The following is a 20,019-nucleotide window of genomic DNA, read 5'->3' as shown; positions in this document are numbered from 1 at the left end:
AAAGCCAGATTCTAAAAGAAAGCTATCCATTTTGGCATACCAAGCCCGAGGAGCTTGCTTGAGACCATAAAGGGATTTCTTAAGTCGACAAACAAGGCTGGAGTCTGTTTGGATGAAGCCAATGGGTTGTTCCATATAGATTTCTTCATGCAAGTCCCCATGCAAGAAGGCAGATTTAACATCCATCTGATGGACTTCCCATTTTAAAGAGGCAGCAAGGGAAAGAACAAGGCGGATAGAGTTCATTTTGGCAACAGGGGAGAAGGTTTCAGTGTAGTCAATGCCTTCAACCTGTGAAAAGCCCTTAGCAATGAGACGAGCTTTATGTTTATCAACTTTCCCATCTGGTCCATACTTGGTTCTGTAAACCCATTTACATCTAACAAGTTTGCGTCCCTTTGGTAGAGGAACAAGATCCCATGTATCATTTGTCATCAATGAATGATATTCTTCATTCATAGCTGCTTCCCAATGTGGATGGCCTGAAGCTTCTGCAAAAGTGTCAGGATCATGATTTACTGGAGCTTGAGCCAGTAAAGAAGAGGCTCTTTCAAACTGAGAACGTGTACGTCGCTGATCTGTAGGATCACCGGCAAGATCACCTGCTGCATCCCGAGTAGCACGGACCCATCTTGGAAGTTGAGGATCCTGAGAAGGTGGGGGAGGATTATCATCCTCGCTTTCATCATCTGAAGAAGAAATGTTTTCAAAAGTAGAAGAGATAGGAAGAGGTGGCACATCCGCCGGACTAGGCTCGCAGGCCGATTTATTTTCATCAAATTTTACATCTCTTCTAATGATAACATTTTTGGACTTAAATGGAATAAGTCTATAACCTTTTACATCTTCAGAATATCCAACAAAAGTACATTTCTCACTCTTAGGTTCTAAAGCTTTATGCTTTTCATCTGGAATATGGGCCCATGCTTCACTTCCAAACACACGAAAGTGACTTACATCTGGTTTAATGGAACTCCAAGCTTCTTCTGGAGTGATATTCTCTAGAACCTTAGTAGGAGTGCGATTGATTATATAATTTGCACAATTAATTGCTTCGGCCCAAAAACTAAGACTGAGTCCTTTAGATTGCAGCATACAATTAGCCATTTCCTTTAAGGTGCGATTTTTCCTTTCAGCTACACCATTTTGTTGTGGAGTGTATGGAACAGTATGTTGCATTTGAATTCCATTTTCGGTGCAAAAGTTGATGAATGTGTTTTTAACATATTCTCCACCATTATCAGTTCTTAGCTTAAGAATTTGATGTCCAGATTGTTTTTCAACAAAGGCTTTGAAGGCCAAAAATGTGTTAAATACTTCGCTCTTGAGTTTTAAGAAGTATACCCAAGTGCGTCTGGAGAAATCATCAATGAAAGTTAAGAAGTACTTGCAGCCAGAGAATGAAGCAACAGGAAGAGGACCACATAAATCACTGTGCACAAGCTGTAAAGGGGCTGAGGCGTGCCAAGAGGCACGTTTGTCAAAACTGTCCCGATGATGTTTTCCGAGTACACATCCGGAACAAACACCATCTCTGCAAGATACCATAGGAAGACCTGTCACCATATTTTCTTTACATAGATGCTGAAGGGAGCGATAGTTTAAGTGACCAAATCGCTCATGCCAAAGTTTGCTCACTTCATCATTATGAGCAACAAATACTGAGGGAAGATTGGATGACCCAAAGTTGTGAAACTTATACAACCTTGTGGAATCATCAGCAAGACCAGTTGCTAGAATCTGTTTAGGATCTTTTAGATCCTTGATTACAACATCATGAGGTGAAAATTCAACAATTTTACCTTCACCTGAATGAGTTATCTGATAAACAGATAGAAGGTTGCAGGATAAGGTTGGAACATATGATACATCGTTAAACTGACCATTGTCTAGATGAACAGTTCCAGTCCCTACAACATTAAGAGATCTATCATCACCAACATATATATTTTTGGTGTTACAATCATTTAAAGAAGAAAACATGGCTTGGTTTTTGGCCATGTGATAAGAGGCTCCAGAATCAATGAGCCACTCATGAGAATGAGAAGAAGAAGAAGATACATTTAATGCATAACCAGACTGAGATGATTGACAACGACATGCAGAGAGTGCCATTGCGGAAGTTGAAGTTGAAGTAGGCTCCACATGGATGTTATGTTTCTTCATTGCGGCTTCCAAGGCTTCCATCTTCTTAAAGCATTTAGATTCTAAGTGGCCATCTCGATTACAAAAGTTACAATGTCTATCAGTCTTCTTCCATTTGTTTTTATTGGTCTTATCATTTTGCTGAAATGATCTTTCATTTTGAGGCTGAGTTGGTTTAGGACCATTCTTTTGAGGATATGACTTCTTAGGATTCTTTGAATTTGGTTGTTGCTGGGCGGCTAACGCTTTCGTGGAAGAGTTTCCAAGATTAAGAAGACCAAGGTGTAAGAGTTTTTCTTGTTCTCTTATTAAGGAATCACAAAAGGAGTCAAAGGAAGGGGCCTTGTAGTCTTTTCCTTGACAAATGAAAGCTTCCCTTGTAGAATGGAAAGTGGAAACAAATACAGAGTAGGCTGGTCCCAACTTAGTAAGGATGGAATAAATAAGGTTACCATCTTCTTTCTTAACTTTAACACCTTCCAAGAGATATCTAAGGGTCTTGAATTTGGACAAGAAATCTTCAATGCAAGAAAAATTATTAGGATCCAAAGTAAGCAACTCATTTTCAAGTTGATGGGCTCTAATTTCATTTTTAATCCCAAAAACTTTAGCGAGTTTTTCTAATGCTTCATGAGGAGTCTTAAGTTCTGCAATGTGGAATCTAAGATCAGGAGAAATAGACATCCCTATCAAACCACGTGCTTGATCTTGTCTATTTTCCCATTTTGCAGCCTTGTCTTCATCTTTTGGTTTCTTCTCTTGGTCTGTGGCTATTCTGAAGAGACCTTTACTTCTAAGTAAATCTTCCATGTAGGCTACCCATTGGAAGTAGTTAGTGCTGTCAAGAATGACTTGGCATGGACTTTCCATTTTTTTTAAAAAAACTTGAAGCTGAAGATGCTGAAATTAAGTGTTCCAATGGATAGATCTTGAAAAAATAGGCGGTTTTAAAAAAAACGGCTCTGAAAAAGGCTTCCGGATGAAGAAGTTATGGCTTTTTGAAAAAAAATTGTTGACGTTGCCGGCAAAGTGCGCGAATGTGCGGGAATGAAAAAATCCGCCCCCACAAAATGGAGATTTGAACCCAAGACCTCTACTCTCTTAAAATAGCTTTGAACCAATTGATCTATATAAAAAATTTGAGAGAGAGAGAGAGAGAGGCTGAAGATGCTGAAAGTAAGTGTTCCAATGGATAGATCTCGAAAAAATAGGCGGTTTTAAAAAAAACGGCTCTGAAAAAGGCTTCCGGATGAAGAAGTTATGGCTTTTTGAAAACAAATTGTTGACGTTGCCGGCAAAGTGCGCGAATGTGCGGGAATGAAAAAATCCGCCCCCACAAAATGGAGATTTGAACCCAAGACCTCTACTCTCTTAAAATAGCTTTGAACCAATTGATCTATATAAAAAATTTGAGAGAGAGAGAGAGAGAGAGAGAGAGAGGGGGGGGGGGGACCTTGGTTTGCGTGCTTGCCTTGAGAAAGCTCTTTTTCCCTTCAAAACACAAAACACAAAACCCAACATGAATATGCAAAGAAAAACGAACCTTGCGGCTCGAAGTTAGCTTTAGCCAAAAAACTAGAAATTTAAAAAAAAAATCTCAAAGTTAGCTTTAGCCGAAAAACTAAATATTTTTCTCAATGTTTCTGATTTTCCGAGATCACACTAAGGTGCAGGGAAAAGAGCATACGCATGAGAAAAATCCTTCCTTTCTGTTTCTGATTTGCCCAGATCGCATAGAGTCGCAGGGCAAAGACCATACGCAGAAATGAAAGGTATAGATCCGGTTAAAAAAAAAAGGCTAAATAAACCGAAACGAAATAAGCAGAGAGAAAATAACAGTGAACTGCAAAAAAAACACTGTATACCTCCCGATCTGAAAAATGACGCAGCTAGGGCTACCGGAAACCTTTTCGCGTGAAACGAAAGGGGTTCCTCACTGGAACAGATTCTCTGAACGCAACAGAGCAGTCCTCTCGGCCCGAAAGCAATCAGAAACAACAGATCTAGGAAACGACAGCTGCATGCAGTTCTACCAGCTTCTGATTTGGATCACCAACGGACGCGGCCCTCAAATAGCTCTGATACCATATAGGAATTTACAGGGTAAGTTCCTCAGAAAGAACACCAAAAGGACACCGCTCACAACCAGATCTCAAATCAATACACTAGTATTTTTGACGTGGTTAAAACCCTCAAAGTGCAAGGAGGGAAACAGTCCACGGCCTGCGCCAACGTGGCTACTACAGGCAATTTATTAATCAAAGAATGAAAATTTACATAAGCTTCTCTCATGCACAGATTACCCGAACAATGACCCTCCATGCGCTTTAAATAGAACTCATGGACCAATCGGGTGTCAAGCCACGGATCAAGTGTCGGTAATACCGAGGTGAGAGTGAACCGTCGGATCACTACATATCGTGACCGTCGGATTGTAAGTTACAAAATGTACAACGGTAAAGAAACACACTTTACCTAAATCTAACCTAACTCTATACTAGACCAAGTTGAACTTAACTATATCCTATGTGTCGGAATATCCTAACAGTTTATAGTCCAAATATTATTAAGAGCTAATAATATTCGACTGTTCTATTTTTAGACTGACAGTCTAAAAATAGACTCCGCCCATATGTCTAAAAATAGAGGTCCATCTATTTTTACCAACATGACCAATCATCCATAAATAGCATCCTGCAACTCATAGACCATGATCCATATGTCTAAAAATAGGCATAGTCTAAAAATAGACTTTGCGCCAAAAATAGCCTGCAGGCCCACTTAGTGAAGGCGACTCCTTTTCACTAAGCTCCATCATCTTGTTGCATTTTCAACACTCCCTCTCAACAAGATATGGATTATCTGCAACCCCTATCCTGCCTCTGTGGTATTTGAATTTGCTCCTGGTGAGCGCCTTCGTCAAGATATCAGCATCCTGATCCTCTGTGGGAATGTATGAAAGTAACATGATTCTTCGCTGCACACAATCTCTGATATGATGGTACATGATGTCGATGTGCTTGGATCTATCATGAAATACTGGATTAGCCTAGAGTTTAATGCAACTCTAGTTATCACAATAAATCATAGTAGGCTCCAAGTGTGACCCGAACAACCCGACCAGGATCTTCCTCATCCATATAGCTTCACATGTAGCCAAACTTGTTGCCATATACTCGGTCTCTGCTGAACTGAGTGCCACAAATATCTGCTTCCTGCAGTACCAAGAAACTATTGTCAACCCGATACTGAAAATCCCTCTAGATGTGCTCTTTTTGTCTGTTGGGCTCCCCGCCCAATCTGCATCCGTGAAGCCACATAACTTCACCTCATCCTCCTGTCTGTACCACAATCCATATCCCGATGTGCCTCTGAGATAACACAATACATGCTTGCCTGCATTCCAGAAGAGCTTGGTTGGCTTAACCATAGCTTGTGAAAGCTGGTTAACAACATAGCATATATTGGGTTGTGTATTGACCAGATACATAAGCGACCCCACCAACTGTCGATAAACAGTGGCGTCCACTACCTCCGCTGAAGTAGCATCCTCCTTCCTCCAACCTCCAGGAAGAGGAGTATCAACAGGCTTGCAACCATGCATGTTGAACTTCTCCAGTATCTCTCGGGCATACTTACCCTAAGAAACAAATAGTCCATCACTGCGCTGCCAAATTTCCAATCCCAGGAAATAATGAAGGAGGCCTAAGTCCTTCATCTCAAGCTCTCTAGCAAGATCCTCCTTGCATGAAAGTATCAACAGCTCATCTCCCGTCAAAATCAAATCATCTACATAAAGTACAATGATCAACAACTTACCCTCCGGTCTTGGGACAATCTCCCATGCACTGTTTCTGACAATCGAATCATACTCTTCCACCATGGCATCTACCCATGCGGGATCCTCCACAGCTTCCTCGAAAGAGGATGGCTCAGTCACGACACATTTGCTCACAAGAGCCATGTATCCAGTGTACCGATCAGGTGACTGTCTCTGTCTGTGCTGTGCTGTAGGTGGTCCTACAACCTTCTCTGCATCTTGAGCCAGTCGCTCAGCTTCTGTAGTGCGCTTTTGCCCTCTGATGGTTGGCGCTACATGAGTGGTCTCTTCCACTCCATGAACTTCATCTTGTGGCTGATCCACGTCCTGAAGCTCATCCTTAGGAACTAATAGCTCCTCATCTGCATGCAAGTGTGGCTCCCTCTCAAGCGAACACTTCATGGCTTTCTCCTCCTGAAATTTGATATCCCGTCGCACAACAGTCTTGCGACTGTCTAGCAAATACACACAATAGTTGTGGGGCGTATCAGTGTACCCCACAAATATCCCAACCTCTACGGTCGGCTCCAGCTTCTTCCTGGCATCCTTCGTCACATGCATGTAAATAGGAGAACCAAAAATCCTCAAATGGGAAATATCAGGCCTCTTACCAGAATAAGCCTCCTTGGGTGTACTCATGCCAAGTGTCTTGTGAGGACAATGGTTCTGCACATATACTGCAGTATTGCATGCCTTCGCCCACAAGTGAAGGGGTAGGCCCTAATCATGCAACATCACCCATGCAGCACCCACGATCATTCTGTTCTTCCACTTAGCAACCCCGTTCTGCTGTGGGTTATGGGGAGCTATGAGCTCTCTTCGAATCCCTTCTGCGTTGCAGAAGTCCTTGAACTCACCAGAGATGAATTCAACACCATTGTCACTCCTAAGAGCCTTCACCTTCTTCCCCAATTCCTTCTCGACCAGTGCTTTGAACTCACAGAACTTTGAGTATGTCTCGCTCTTCTTCTGCATGAAGAAGATCCAACACTTTCGAGAGAAATCATCAACAAAGATTACATAGTACTTGTGATTTGCTGTCGAAGCTACTGAGAAAGGTCCACACACGTCTGTGTGAATTCTCTCAAGGATCATTGTGGTGCGACTATCCTTCTCGTGAAAGGTGGCTTTCACAAATTTTCCCAAAGTACACCCCTTGCACTGATCTGACTGCGCAAGAGTACCTTTAGGAAGCCTAATAGAAATCTGCTGCAGTATCTTCAAGGCTCCATGGTGAAGGTGGCCCAATCTCCGGTGCCATAGCTCGCCATCATCCTGGCTCACCAATCCTTATGCCTTGCATGCCATTGCTGCGCAACCATCTACATGCAATTGATAAAGTTTCTTGACTCGAACCCCTATCTTTCAGGTCTCTCCAGTTGTCTTACTGCGCAGGAAAGCCTTTCCCTCGCTGAAGACAACATCATATCCCTTGTTTTCTAACATCGCCACAGAGATAAGATTCTTCTTCAATCCTGGAACATGCATCACTTCCTTCAATACGAAGGGTTTACCAGACTCCCTCTCAAAGGAAATGGTACTGATACCGGTCGCACTGTATCTACCATCATCGCCCATCTCGATGTGCACTCCAAGATCTTTCTCATCCAGATCAGAAAACAAATCTTGATCTCCTGTCATGTGAAAAGACGCACCACTGTCCAAGAACCATACCGATCCCATCACCCTTGATACCAAGCATGCGATCAACGAAAAATCCAGCTCAAACTGCGAGGCTAAGGCCTCTCCCACTGCAGAACCAGCAGCTTGCTTATTTTTCTTCTTCTGCGGACAATTTGTGGCATAATTTCTGTGCTGGTGACAGTGAAAGCACTTCATCTTGGACATGTCCTGCTTCTTGCCTTTCACACTGGAATGAGAAGCTTTCTTGTTCTTCCCCTTCTTTGCTTTGGCAGCCAAAGTGCAATTTTCTTCATCAGATGCCTTTGATGAAGGTCCGTCCCTAGTATTCCGCCTGATCTCCTCTTTCACAAGATCAGACCAAAGTCTCTCCCATCCTGGAAATTTCTCCCGACCATTGACAGAGTCCTGATAGGAATGCCAACTCTTCGGAAGACCAAGGAGAGCCAAGCTCACCAAGTCCTCATCATCGATAGTCACCCCCACACTTCCTAGCTCATCCTGGCATTGGGTGAACTTCGTGAGATACTTGGGCATACTGTCTCCTTTATCACACTTAATGTTTCTGAGTTTATCCTTGAGTGCCAACTTCCTCTGGTCACTCTTGCTTTGGAATAAATCTGTCAATGCTGTCCACATCAAGTATGGAGAAGCCTTTCCATGCAGGCTGGATACAATGTGATCCTTCAAGCCCTCCAATAGAATCCTTTGACACTTTGCTGTCTTCTTTTGCCAAGCCTCAACATGAGCAGCATCAGTAGGCTTTGGGACCTCAGCCTTTATGAACTCCTTCAACCCATTGTCATCTAACACCGCCTCCATATTGTCTTTCCATGCAATATAATTTGAGCTACCTTCAAGGGCATACTCCAATCGCAATCCGTTGAAAGACATTTCAACTTCGACACCAAGAAAACACTGCTGCAAATTCGAATTCCACCAGCTCAAAACTCAACCGCTTCTGATCTAAAATTCGTGAGAACAAAGTATTTCTCGTACAGAGATTGACTGTATGGGATTTTACCGGATATCTCACCTTCCAAAAGAAGGATGAATCCAGAGGCTACCTGGCCCGATTACAGACTCTGCCTGAAGAAATAAAATGTAATCACTTTCTGAATAATAGATCTGATGATCAACTTCGCTCTGATACCATGTAGAAAATTTTTCCACAAATCATCTAGCTCTGATACCATGTAGAAATTTTGAATAATATAACACTTATTCACAGAGATTATCCTGATTATACACTATTTGCAGAATGCATGCATAATACATAACCTCCTCTACGTTGATCATCAATTTTGCGGAATTAAAAACAATGAAACATCAATCGCATGCGCACATTAACACAGTATGTAATGGGGAAAGAATACAGCTAAAAACCCCGAACTATCTGTATATTATAATGATAAAGAACATGTAACAATACATATTACAATACTCCTCACAAGTACTCAGTACTATCTCCACCTGCTACACACAAACTAACTCAGATCTGAATCAAGTCATAGGTTCAAATCTCCTCCACTGTTTGCCTGCCTCTACTGCGCAATCCAATGTGAGAATAGGAATGATCCAAGCTCGTTTTCCTTTGGCTTGTACTGCGCAATCCTCATTGGCAATCTCAATAAATGATTGTGCAAATCTCATGCACAACTATAGTCACAACTGATAGTAGACTCACTCTTTCACCCACCTCTAACACCTGTCTCCACTGAACTGTCCATGCATTGAGTTAACTGATGTATTCTTTAGTTGATTTATGAGTTAATAATTAGTGAATTAATTAATAATTAATTCACATCACTCATCACTAGTGTATTTGACAGCTAGACTAAATACAACTAGTTCAACTAAGTCAAACTGAACACAACTCCATCAACTCCACCAAACTCAATCACTTGAGTTCTAACTGAAGTCCATCATGCAATAGCTGAACTAACCCATAAGAAAAGCGTATTTCCTTTTGGCAGTTTCATGTGCCACATCCGTAGCTCGAACTGAAGTGCTGCAAGAGGATAAGATAATGTTTATAGTCCAAATATTATTAAGAGCTAATAATATTCGACTGTTCTATTTTTAGACTGGCAGTCTAAAAATAGACTCCACCCATATGTCTAAAAATAGAGGTTCATCTATTTTTACCAACATGACCAATCATCCATAAATAGCATCCTGCAACTCATAAACCATGATCCATATGTCTAAAATTAGACATAGTCTAAAAATAGACTTTGCGCCAAAAATAGCCTGCAGGCCCACTTAGTGAAGGCGACTCCTTTCACTAAGCTCCATCATCTTGTTGCATTTTCAACACTTTTATCAATGAGTGAGGAGGTTTCTGAGCACCCATAACATTGGGTGGCCCTGACACAATTCTACTTCCTCCATGGCTAGGACTCCCCTGCGAATGGAGTCAGGAATCCCATTGTCGAAAATAGTGGCAATAGTAGCATCATCTAAGTTGGTGGGGGAGTGCCCATGACCTCTTCCTCTATCAGGGTGTTTGCCTCTTCCCCTACCTCGATTCATGACTTCGTGGAACAAGGTTGCAAACAAGATGCCAAACAATCCACATAGGAGAATGTCGGGAGGAGAATGTAGTCTTGCAAGGGGGATGAGCATGGGGACAAGCATTTTAATGGTGGTGTGTTGGGATGGGGGATACCATACACAAGGAAGCTGGCTTGCGTGTGGAGGAGTGATTGCCACTTGGTGTGGAGGATGAGGCAGATGGGAGCTACATGCTAGGAACCTGGGAATGAGAGTCAAGGATTATGGGGCTACCCGGTTCTAGGGAAGCCTTGCTCCGGTGTATTACCGTGGTGCTACAACAACAATAATTGTTTACGAAATTACAAATATAGACTCATTTGTTCAAGTAAAGACAAGGTATTCCAAACATGGTGATGACACTTGCATGTTCCAACTTCAAGGTTTGATCTCATTAGAGGGAGTACACTACAATCCATGTGAGAGTGAATGAAACAATTGAATATTTTATTTACCACCTATTCTCTCCACGGCGCCTTGCATGAGTTCAAAGGTTTGATTTTAATTTCAACCAAGCCAACCCATAAAGTTTGAGTTTGTTTTTATGGAGAGTAAATTGCCCATGGTTTAAAGGAGAAATAATGAGTTAAAATAATTTTTTTTAAGTGGTGAAAGGAGTTAAAAAAAAATTAAGAAAAAGGAGGTTGTTAGTATAAATTTTATATTGCAGAACCACAAAGAATAGACCAACTATTGAATAGACTAATGTGACTTGTCATGCTTCGGGAGCATTAGTTTCAGGTTGTTCTTAATAAGGTCAAGATGATGTGACATGTCATGCTCCGAGAGTATCATTACAGGCTATTTTATAAAAGGTCAAGTTGTAGAATTTTCTGTTAAGACATTTTATACCCAGAGTTATATCCTAGATAAATAATGAATACCATGGAGGCTTATGGATTCAACAGATGGTGGTAGGTCCATAGGATGGTTAAGTATCCAGATTGTCGTTTGGGAGGTCAAGAAGCGTCAATTCTGAAAAGTACATCAACAATGGTCAGAAGTGGCCATGTCTTAAATGGATCAAGTGGGAAGCTCGAAAGTGTGGTGAAGAAAAGAGCAGAAACTGTGATATTTTAGAGTGGATGTGAGTGCTAGTGATGACCATATCAGAAAAATGTGACCAAGATTAATTTATTGTTGTAATGCGTGTTTTCAATATTTATTAAATGTAAGCATTAAAGGAGGGTGTTGGAAGTAATGCTTCAATGTGTTCCAAGTTGTCATGAGTTGTAATTGTGAGTTCCTAGGTTATTAGTTGCATTAGCTATTTTTAGTAATCTAGATCCACTATTCTGGGATCTAGAAGTTTTATGTATTCTTACACATGTAACCTTCATGAGATCAATAAAATGAAGGGTGTGGTTTTGTGTTGTGTGTGCAATCTCTCTTGACCCTCTCTATTTTTATAATATGGTATCAGAGAGGGTACTGGATTGACTCCCTCGAGGGAGGGTCAAGATGATGTGAGAGAGCCTTGAGTGTTATTGATTCTATGTACATAAATTAGTTAGTGTGTGAAAGTGTTTATTTTTAAGTAGTTGCAGTGTTGAATTTGATATTGCGTTTTGTGATCCTGTGTGTAGATTTGTATATTTGTTTGTTGTTTGCAACTTCTTTAAGAATGAAGAAATGTAGTCAATTTTGGAGTTGGAGGCTCTGAAACTCTGAAAATCCTTTGAGGTTCTAGCGAGAATATCGTCCTAGATTTCAGTTAAAATGTTGGAGATATTCAACAACGATAAGAATACTACATTATTCATCTTCCTTGGGGCCTAAGAAAGAACCAATCAATTTGGTTTTGTGAGGAGATCAGAGAGAGAAATGATTTCCCAACCCATCCTCTTCGTAACTTTTATAATCTTGATCAGAGAATCTTTAGATGGACATTAATGGCAATTATGGGCAACAAGAATGTGCAAGCAAAACTTGTAAGCATGTATCAGGTGCTTTTGGGTGATATGGGGGCTAGTAAATATATCCTTGTTCTGAGATTCGTTAAAGGTCAATTTTTTACTTGTAAGGAATCGACATAGGGGCAATTTTTTTCTTTCAGACATTAGCTGTGAATAAAATCAATGTGGAATTGGAGATATGGGACATTGCTTGGTAGGAAAGATATCATAGCTTGGCTCTGATGTATTACCATAGTGCTACAACAACAATAATTATTTACGACATTACAAATCTAGGCTCATTTGTTCGAGCAAAGACAAGGAAATCCAAACATGGTGATGGCACTTGCAGGATCCTACTTCATGGTTCGATCTTGTTGGAGGGTGTGCATTGTAGTCCACATGAAAATGAATGAAATATTTGAATATTTTATTAACCACCTATTCTCTCCACGGTGCCTTACATGAGCTCAAAGTTTTGATTTTATTTTTCAACCAAGCCGACCCATACAGTTTGAGTTTGTTTTTATGGAGAGTAAATTGTCTGTGGTTTAAAGGAGAAATAACGACTTAAAATATTTTTATTTAAGTGGTGAAAGGAGTAAAAAAAAATAAATTAAAAAAGGGAGGTTGTTGGTAAAAAAATTATGATGCAGAACCAAAAAGAAAAGGTCAACTATTGAACATACGAATGTGACCCGTCTTGCTCCGGGAGCATTAGTTACAGGTTGTTCTTAATAAGGTCAAGCTGAATTGATCCATTATGCTCCGAGAGTATCAGTACATGTTATTTTATACAAGGTCAAGTTGCAGAATTGTTTGCTGAAGACATTCTATACCCAGAATGCTATCCTAGATAACTAATGAATGCTGTGAAAGGCCATGTATTCAACAAATGGTGGCAGTTCCATAGGATGGTTCAATATCAAGATTTTCCTTCGGGAGTCTGAGAAGCATAAATTCTACAAAATATGTCAATGATGGTTGGAAGAGGTCATGTATTAAATGGATCAAGTGGGAAACTTGAAAGTGTGGTGAAGAAAAGAGTAGAAATCATGAGATTTCAGAATGGATGTGAATGCTAGTGATGACCATATCAGACAAATGTGATAAGGATTCATTTATTGTTGTAATGTGTGTTTTCAATAGTTGTTACATGTAAGCATTAAGGGAGGGTGCTGGAAGTAATGATTCCATGTGTTCCAAGTTGTTGTGAGTTCCTACGTTATTAGTTGTATTAGATATTTTTAGTAATCTAGATATACTATTCTCGGATCCAAAAGTTTAATGTATTCCTATATATGTAACCTATATGAGATCAATAAAATGAAGAGTGTGGTTTTGTGTTGTGTGTGTAATCTCTCTCAACGCTCCCTGATTTTCTAATATTTAAATTTATATTTAGTTGTGATAACTTAATTTATTAAATTTAAAAATACATATACTTAAATGTTTTTAAAATTGTATTTTTGTTATTCAAAATTTTAAAGTCTTTCTAGGTCATCATAATTTTCACTAGTGAAAATATTTAGAAAGTTAACATCATAACACATATTTTGAAATTATGATTTAATGTGAATGTACTTAGTCCAACTTATGAGAAAGTAATTATCATCTTCAACCTTCTTAATATTGAAATGATAACTCATTGCAATCCACAACACTATATTATTATATTTTGAAAAATATCAATAGTGATACTTAATTTTTATTAATATTAAATATAGTTGTGATACTATATTATTATATTTAAAAAAACAATAATGATAATTAATTTTTTATGTATATTAAATTTAGTTGTGATATCTCTTTAAAATTCTATTGAGGAAAAAAATGTCTTCCTAAATCATCATAATTTCAATGAGTGAAAACGTTTGAAAGTTTGATATTTTGCAATTATGATTTAATGTGGGTGTGGTTGAAAATGATTATCATCTTCAACCTTCTAGTATCATAATAATGATAAATTCTTTGAACTCACAACTTTTTAAGAATTGCACAACATCCTATTTCTTTATGAAAATAGTGAATTTTTGTATTTATTTTGGTAATTTTTATTTTTTCTTTAAACTAATCCAAATGAATAAATAATTTTAAACTCTAGATTATGGTTGATCACCTCCTTATAATTTCCAAATTTCTTTGATCCTTTAATCCTTTATCACACAATAATTTCTCCTTAAAATTAGATGAACTAATATGCTTATTACTATAATTATTTTGCAAAGTGACCTATTCCTTTGTAAGCCAATAATTTAGCCAAGATTTAATTTTTTATGGCAACTTTACTTGAGCTATAAGTGGTTTTAATTAGAATTTGAAGAAATATTAGGAAGTTTTTCGTCTTTTATGTTGTTTACCACAACCTTATACATTATGTGCCTAGTCATATGTTTTGCTCTTAATGGGGAAAATACTTGCTTTTATAACAAGGATATGATAGGGTGTATAACCTTTGATTTTGAGATTATAAGTAATAAAACACTTTTGGAATTGCTCTCATCTTTTTTCACAATTATCTAAAGGTATTGCAACACCAAACTTCACAATGATATAAGTTAAAAAGAATGAAAATACCCTTATAAAGGAGACTCTTCTTATCCCATAGCTAATGATTCATTGGTTTATAATAGTTTTCGAGCTCATAATAAGCTTTAAATCCTTCATTTATCATTTTCTCAATGCCATAATTCTAGTTGAGCTTGTGATAAATATCAATTTTGATATATTTGTATGGAGTCATTTCCTCCAAGTTGTTGTGTTCATATATAAAATTACTTTAAGTGATATTTTTGGATTTATTCAATGTTGATAGTCAATCTTGTACTAAAGCATAATTCCTTGTGAATTTTTAATATATTGTGAAGTTCGTATAGAATTTTTAATAGAAGAACAATATCATAAGCTTAAAATAAGGAGGATGATGGCTATACTAGCTAGAGTTGAGCATGCACAACTTACATCTTCTAATCAACTCTCTATATTATCAATGCATATGCCAAAAAAAATAAGAGATAAAAAATAATAATTTTTTTTTTTGTAATTTGAAATTCTATTCATCTGATAAAAGAGATATACATCAAGAGTAACAAAAAATAGGTGGTCTCACCCTGACTAGGTTTGTTGACCATTGTTTGCAGCATGTAACAAAAATACAAAAAAGAGACTAAGGACATATTCCATAAACGGGAAGGCCACAGACACGAAAAGGAAAACAACACATAGAAAACACTTGAGGGCATGCTAGTCATCTGACGTGATGGAAATTGGGTTATCCAGGGCTGTTCCTGGAGGAGGCGGAGGGTGGAAGTTGCACTGGAAATGCCCTTCAAAGTGCACCATCCATGTCTCCAGCTTTTCTACTTTTTCTAAAAGATAGTTTTGGCCACGCCAGACCACCACCACGTGTTCTCTAACCTAGAACTAAAAGTAATGCATCCTATCCAGCGTGGCCACCAGATCAACATGCACCTCCCTTCAGACCCTTTTAGTCAACTCCACCCGATCCAACAAAGTTTGAATTAGCTCGTGGTAGTTATCTAGAAAAAAATGTTGAATTAATCGTGTGCTGGAGTTAAACATCTGCCAGACCCCTTGCCAACCTTACCACCAGGTCACACACCACCACGTTGTTGAGGTTGCTAAGAACACCCTCCACGATGGGTTACCTACTTGCTACCTCCGCAACCACCACGCGCTCCGACACCCATATGTCGGGGGCGACCGACAATCTTTCCACCCCGGCACATCCCAACTGCCACCATTCCCATATCCACATATTGAATTGGCCTGTCCTGGTCCCCGTGTCCTGTTGAGCCTAGCTTGGCAAGGAGGGAGGAACACCCATGTCGAGGGGAAGGCCGCATGTTGAACATACCAAAAACACCACTACCTATACCCATCTCAAGAGTGTTGGAGCCATAAATAACCTTCAAGGCCCGAACCATTATAAATCACCAAGAATACCTCATCAAGAGCCCAAACCTCCTGTCACCCAAACTACTCCATAGACAACCACGTGCAGAAACCTGGCTATTGCCACTCCACCAATTGTGCACTCCAAGTTTCTGACCCTTTAGAGCGTTGAGAGCTTGAGAAAATAAAGATAGAATGGATGGGTTAATCTCACCCTTGGCCAAATCTCCCCAAGGGGCCTCTCGCGGACCACACTAGCATACCTCCATAGTAACCTTCAAGGAGAAAATTTCGTTATCCCCACAACACACAAGAAGACACCGACTAAAACAAAAGGCACACTAATTCTCCGTCCAAACCCTTAAGACAGAGTATTACACGCATAACCATCACCACCCCCAAGAGCACCACCAACTATACCACCTCCAACAGCCTCCAACGGACCAGTAACTCGCACCTTCTAAATTCCAACATAACAAGAAATACCAACTTAACCGAACCACCTTAGGCCACACTGTGCATGTGCAAAAAAGTAAGAGGTGCCACCTTTGGAGAAGAAAATTATAAATTTACATTGCCAAGAGTCAGAGGGGAAGCTCGACAACCGCCACCCTACTCTGAAAATCCACTGCCATTGCTTCTATTTGCTCGCAGACTACCAATAAGGAGCACAATACTAAATTGAAATGACAACACAAAATCAATATCAATGATCCATCCTTCTCCTTAGATCTTTTCTGTCCAAACTTACCGAGATATTAAGATCTTTTACACGAGCGCCTTTACACCCCCTAGTACACCGTTCAGATGAGAGGACAGGGAGGTTGGTCCTCCACTTGCACACCAATTGTTTGCAGTCATGGGACTCCGTTTGCCACATGCTCCGTGATTCTCACCCCCATTGGGGAAGCCTCTTCCTCCTCCACTATCCGATGTAGATCCAATAGGTGGATATTTTGTGAAAGGGGGGGACAATCTTGAAGAAGATCTTGACCTTGGTGTTCACTACCCCAATTTGAAAGTTTATCCACAACCTTGTTGCCTTCTCGATCAACATGTTCGGTGATTACATATTCAAAAGAGGAGAGCCTAGAATGAATATGTTCCCCTATCAATTCCAAACACCAGCTTTTTATTACTTTATCTGGAGGAGATTTGTTTATAAGTCTTTGAAGCATGGATAACCATTTGAGAATTTCTTGTGACTTGCAACTTGGACACTTCCCATGCTACCTGCAACCCTCTTTCTAAGGCTAGATATTTAGCTACATTATTTGTGGTGTTGCCACATGACGCTGCATAAAAATTTACCACTTTCCCCTTATCATTGCAGATTATCCCCCTAAGACCAGCTAGCCTGGGGTTACCCTTGGAGGCCCCATCGAAATTTAGCTTGAGGAAACCCTGTGGGGGGCATGTGAACGAGTTGGAGGAGGCTCCCCTTGACAAGGGGTGATGAGATGGTCTAGGGTCAAAAGACTCCTGGTGAAGATCAAGGGCAGCCAAAATGGCATGTTCACAACCCTCCGCTTTCCAGTCCTCATTCGACCAGTGCGAGATAGATAAATTTTGTTTGATGTTCCAAAGGATAGTTTTCCATAAATTGATGGGGTGAAAGGCTTCAGAGTGGAAGTCTACTCTGTTTTTGGCTTTCCATATGTTCCATAGGATAAATTTTTGTGAAGGTCACCATGCTTTATTGACAATGGGGTTTTTGAAGAGAGAGAATCTCCATATTTATAATGATTCCTGAGGGCTATTGACTGACCGATTAGATGCTCCAAATACCTCCATGTGACAACCCCATACCTCCAATGCCTTTGGACAAAAATTTAAGAGGTGGTCGGTCGTTTCCTCCTCATTGCAGCACAGAGGACACCAGGATGGTACAAGGAAGCCCTTTTTCCAAATTTTATCCCACATGAGAAGTTTACCATGCCCCATTAACCATAAGAAGAATGAGAATTTTGGCCATAATCGAGAGTACCAAATTCTCTTCCACAGTGGGTTCGGCTCCAGGTCCCCTGTAGATGATATAATTGAATAGGCCTCCTTGAGGGAGAACATGCCTTGCGGGAGGTGTCCCCATCGCAATTTATTTGGTTCTCCATTGTTGAGGATAGGGAGTTGACGTAGAATCAGAAGGAGGGAATCCCAGTCCAACGGGGGATCATGAGCTGGCCAGTTACCAAAATATTTCCACTCCCTCCATTTTGACCCTGGGGATGTTTCTAGCCAGAAATATTTAACACGTTCCGTGCCCAACTAGGAGGTGAATGTCTGAATATCTGCAAAGGCCAGATCTTCATCCAATATGGGATGTTACATCCAACCCTTGTTCCATAATTTAGCCTTACTACTGCTCCTAATTTCCCAGAATCCATGTTCTCGAATGAGGCCTTGCTGAGCCTTAGCTTGATTCCAAATCGAGGATCCATTTGGTAAGTTCTGATGGAGCTGTAATGGGTCCTGCCAACCCTCTACCATGTATTTGACTGCCTATATCTACTTCCATATCTCTTGACTGCCTTGGAGCCAATGCCACTAGACCTTTGCACTGAGGGCTTGGGATAATAGCTTTGGATATTTTAGGCCTAGGCCACCATGGATCTTTGGTTTACACAACTTATCCTAGGCCACGAGGGCCCATTTTCGTCTAATCTGCGACCCAGTCCATAGGAATTTCTGGAACTTGGTCATCAACTCCTTATAGATGCTTCTAGGGGCCGGAAGGGCTGAGAGTTGATATAGGGGGATAGCCTGAAGAACCGCTTTAAGGAGAACAAGTCGGCCTGCTGAGTTCAAGACTCAGAAGGTCCAACTTGATAGTTTCTTGTTAATACGGGATAACACCTCCTTCTAGTAGGAGATCTTGAGTGAGTTAGACACCAGAGGAATGCCGAGGTAGGTGTTGGGAAGTGACCCGATTCTGAATCGAAGAGTTCTTGCCAAATGACTTTGCACTCTTGGGTGAGTATTGAAGAAGAAGATGTCTGATTTATCACCATTGATCTGGGTACTGGAAGCCTACTAAAAAGTTCTAGAATAGATCCTAATTGCTTAGCCTCTTTTAAAGTGGGTTTCCCATAGAGCATGTTGTCATCAACAAATTGCTGGTGGGTTAAAGGAGGAGCTTCTTGAGAGATTCTGATGCCCATAAGGCTGTGAGATGCGGTCGCCACATTGATAAGGCTTCCCAATCCTTCTGCAACAATAATAAATAGGAAAGGGGAAATGGGGTCTCCTATCTAAGCCCTTTGGATCTACAAAAGGATCGAGAGGGAACCCCTTTCAGAAGAATTGAAAATAATGGAGTCGAAATCAAAGATTTGACCCACCTGATCTAGGAAGGGGAGAAGCCAAAAGCAGCAAGCATTGATAGCAAGAAATCCCAATTCAACCGATCATAAGCTTTAGAAAGATATAATTTGATGAGCATACCTGGGGTTCGAGATGAGGATAAGGAGTGCACCACCTCATGAGCTATTAGTATCCTATCCATTATTTGCCGCCCTTCTACGAAACTCGACTGTTCTAGTCCAATGATGACCTGTAATAGAGGTTTGAGTCGTTGTACTAAGATTCCTGAGAGAATCTTATAGATTACATTGTAGAGAGCTATTGGCCGAAACCACTAGGGTCTAGAGCCACGCCCTTCTTTGGGTCCTGGGATGAGAGTCAGGAATGTTGTGTTCAAGCCCGACCATAGCCATTGAGAGTGACGAGAGTACTCAACTAGCTCGAGAATATCAACTCGTAGGAATTTCCAGCTAGCCTTGAAGAATTCAGAAGTGAAACCATCTGGGCCTGGGGCTTTATTCGATAGAAGAGCCCTAACCACTTCCTCCACTTCTGCTAAGGATATTTCTCTCATAAGGGCCTCATTTTGATCCTCTGTAATTAGTTTTGGAATATGTTGTTGGATCCTTGAGATTGCCTCATTCCTGTCCAAAATTGGTTATGTGAACAAGGATTGGAAGTGAAAAATCAACTCTTCTAAAATTTCCTCATGTTGCACCAATCATCGACTGTCAGAGCCATTGAGGG

The sequence above is a fragment of the Pinus tabuliformis genome, chromosome 4_1 (assembly GCF_031772625.1).
Source record: "Pinus tabuliformis cultivar Carrire ecotype Pingquan chromosome 4_1, CPIR1, whole genome shotgun sequence".
NCBI lineage: Eukaryota > Viridiplantae > Streptophyta > Pinopsida > Pinales > Pinaceae > Pinus > Pinus tabuliformis.
This window is presented reverse-complemented; position numbering follows the sequence as displayed.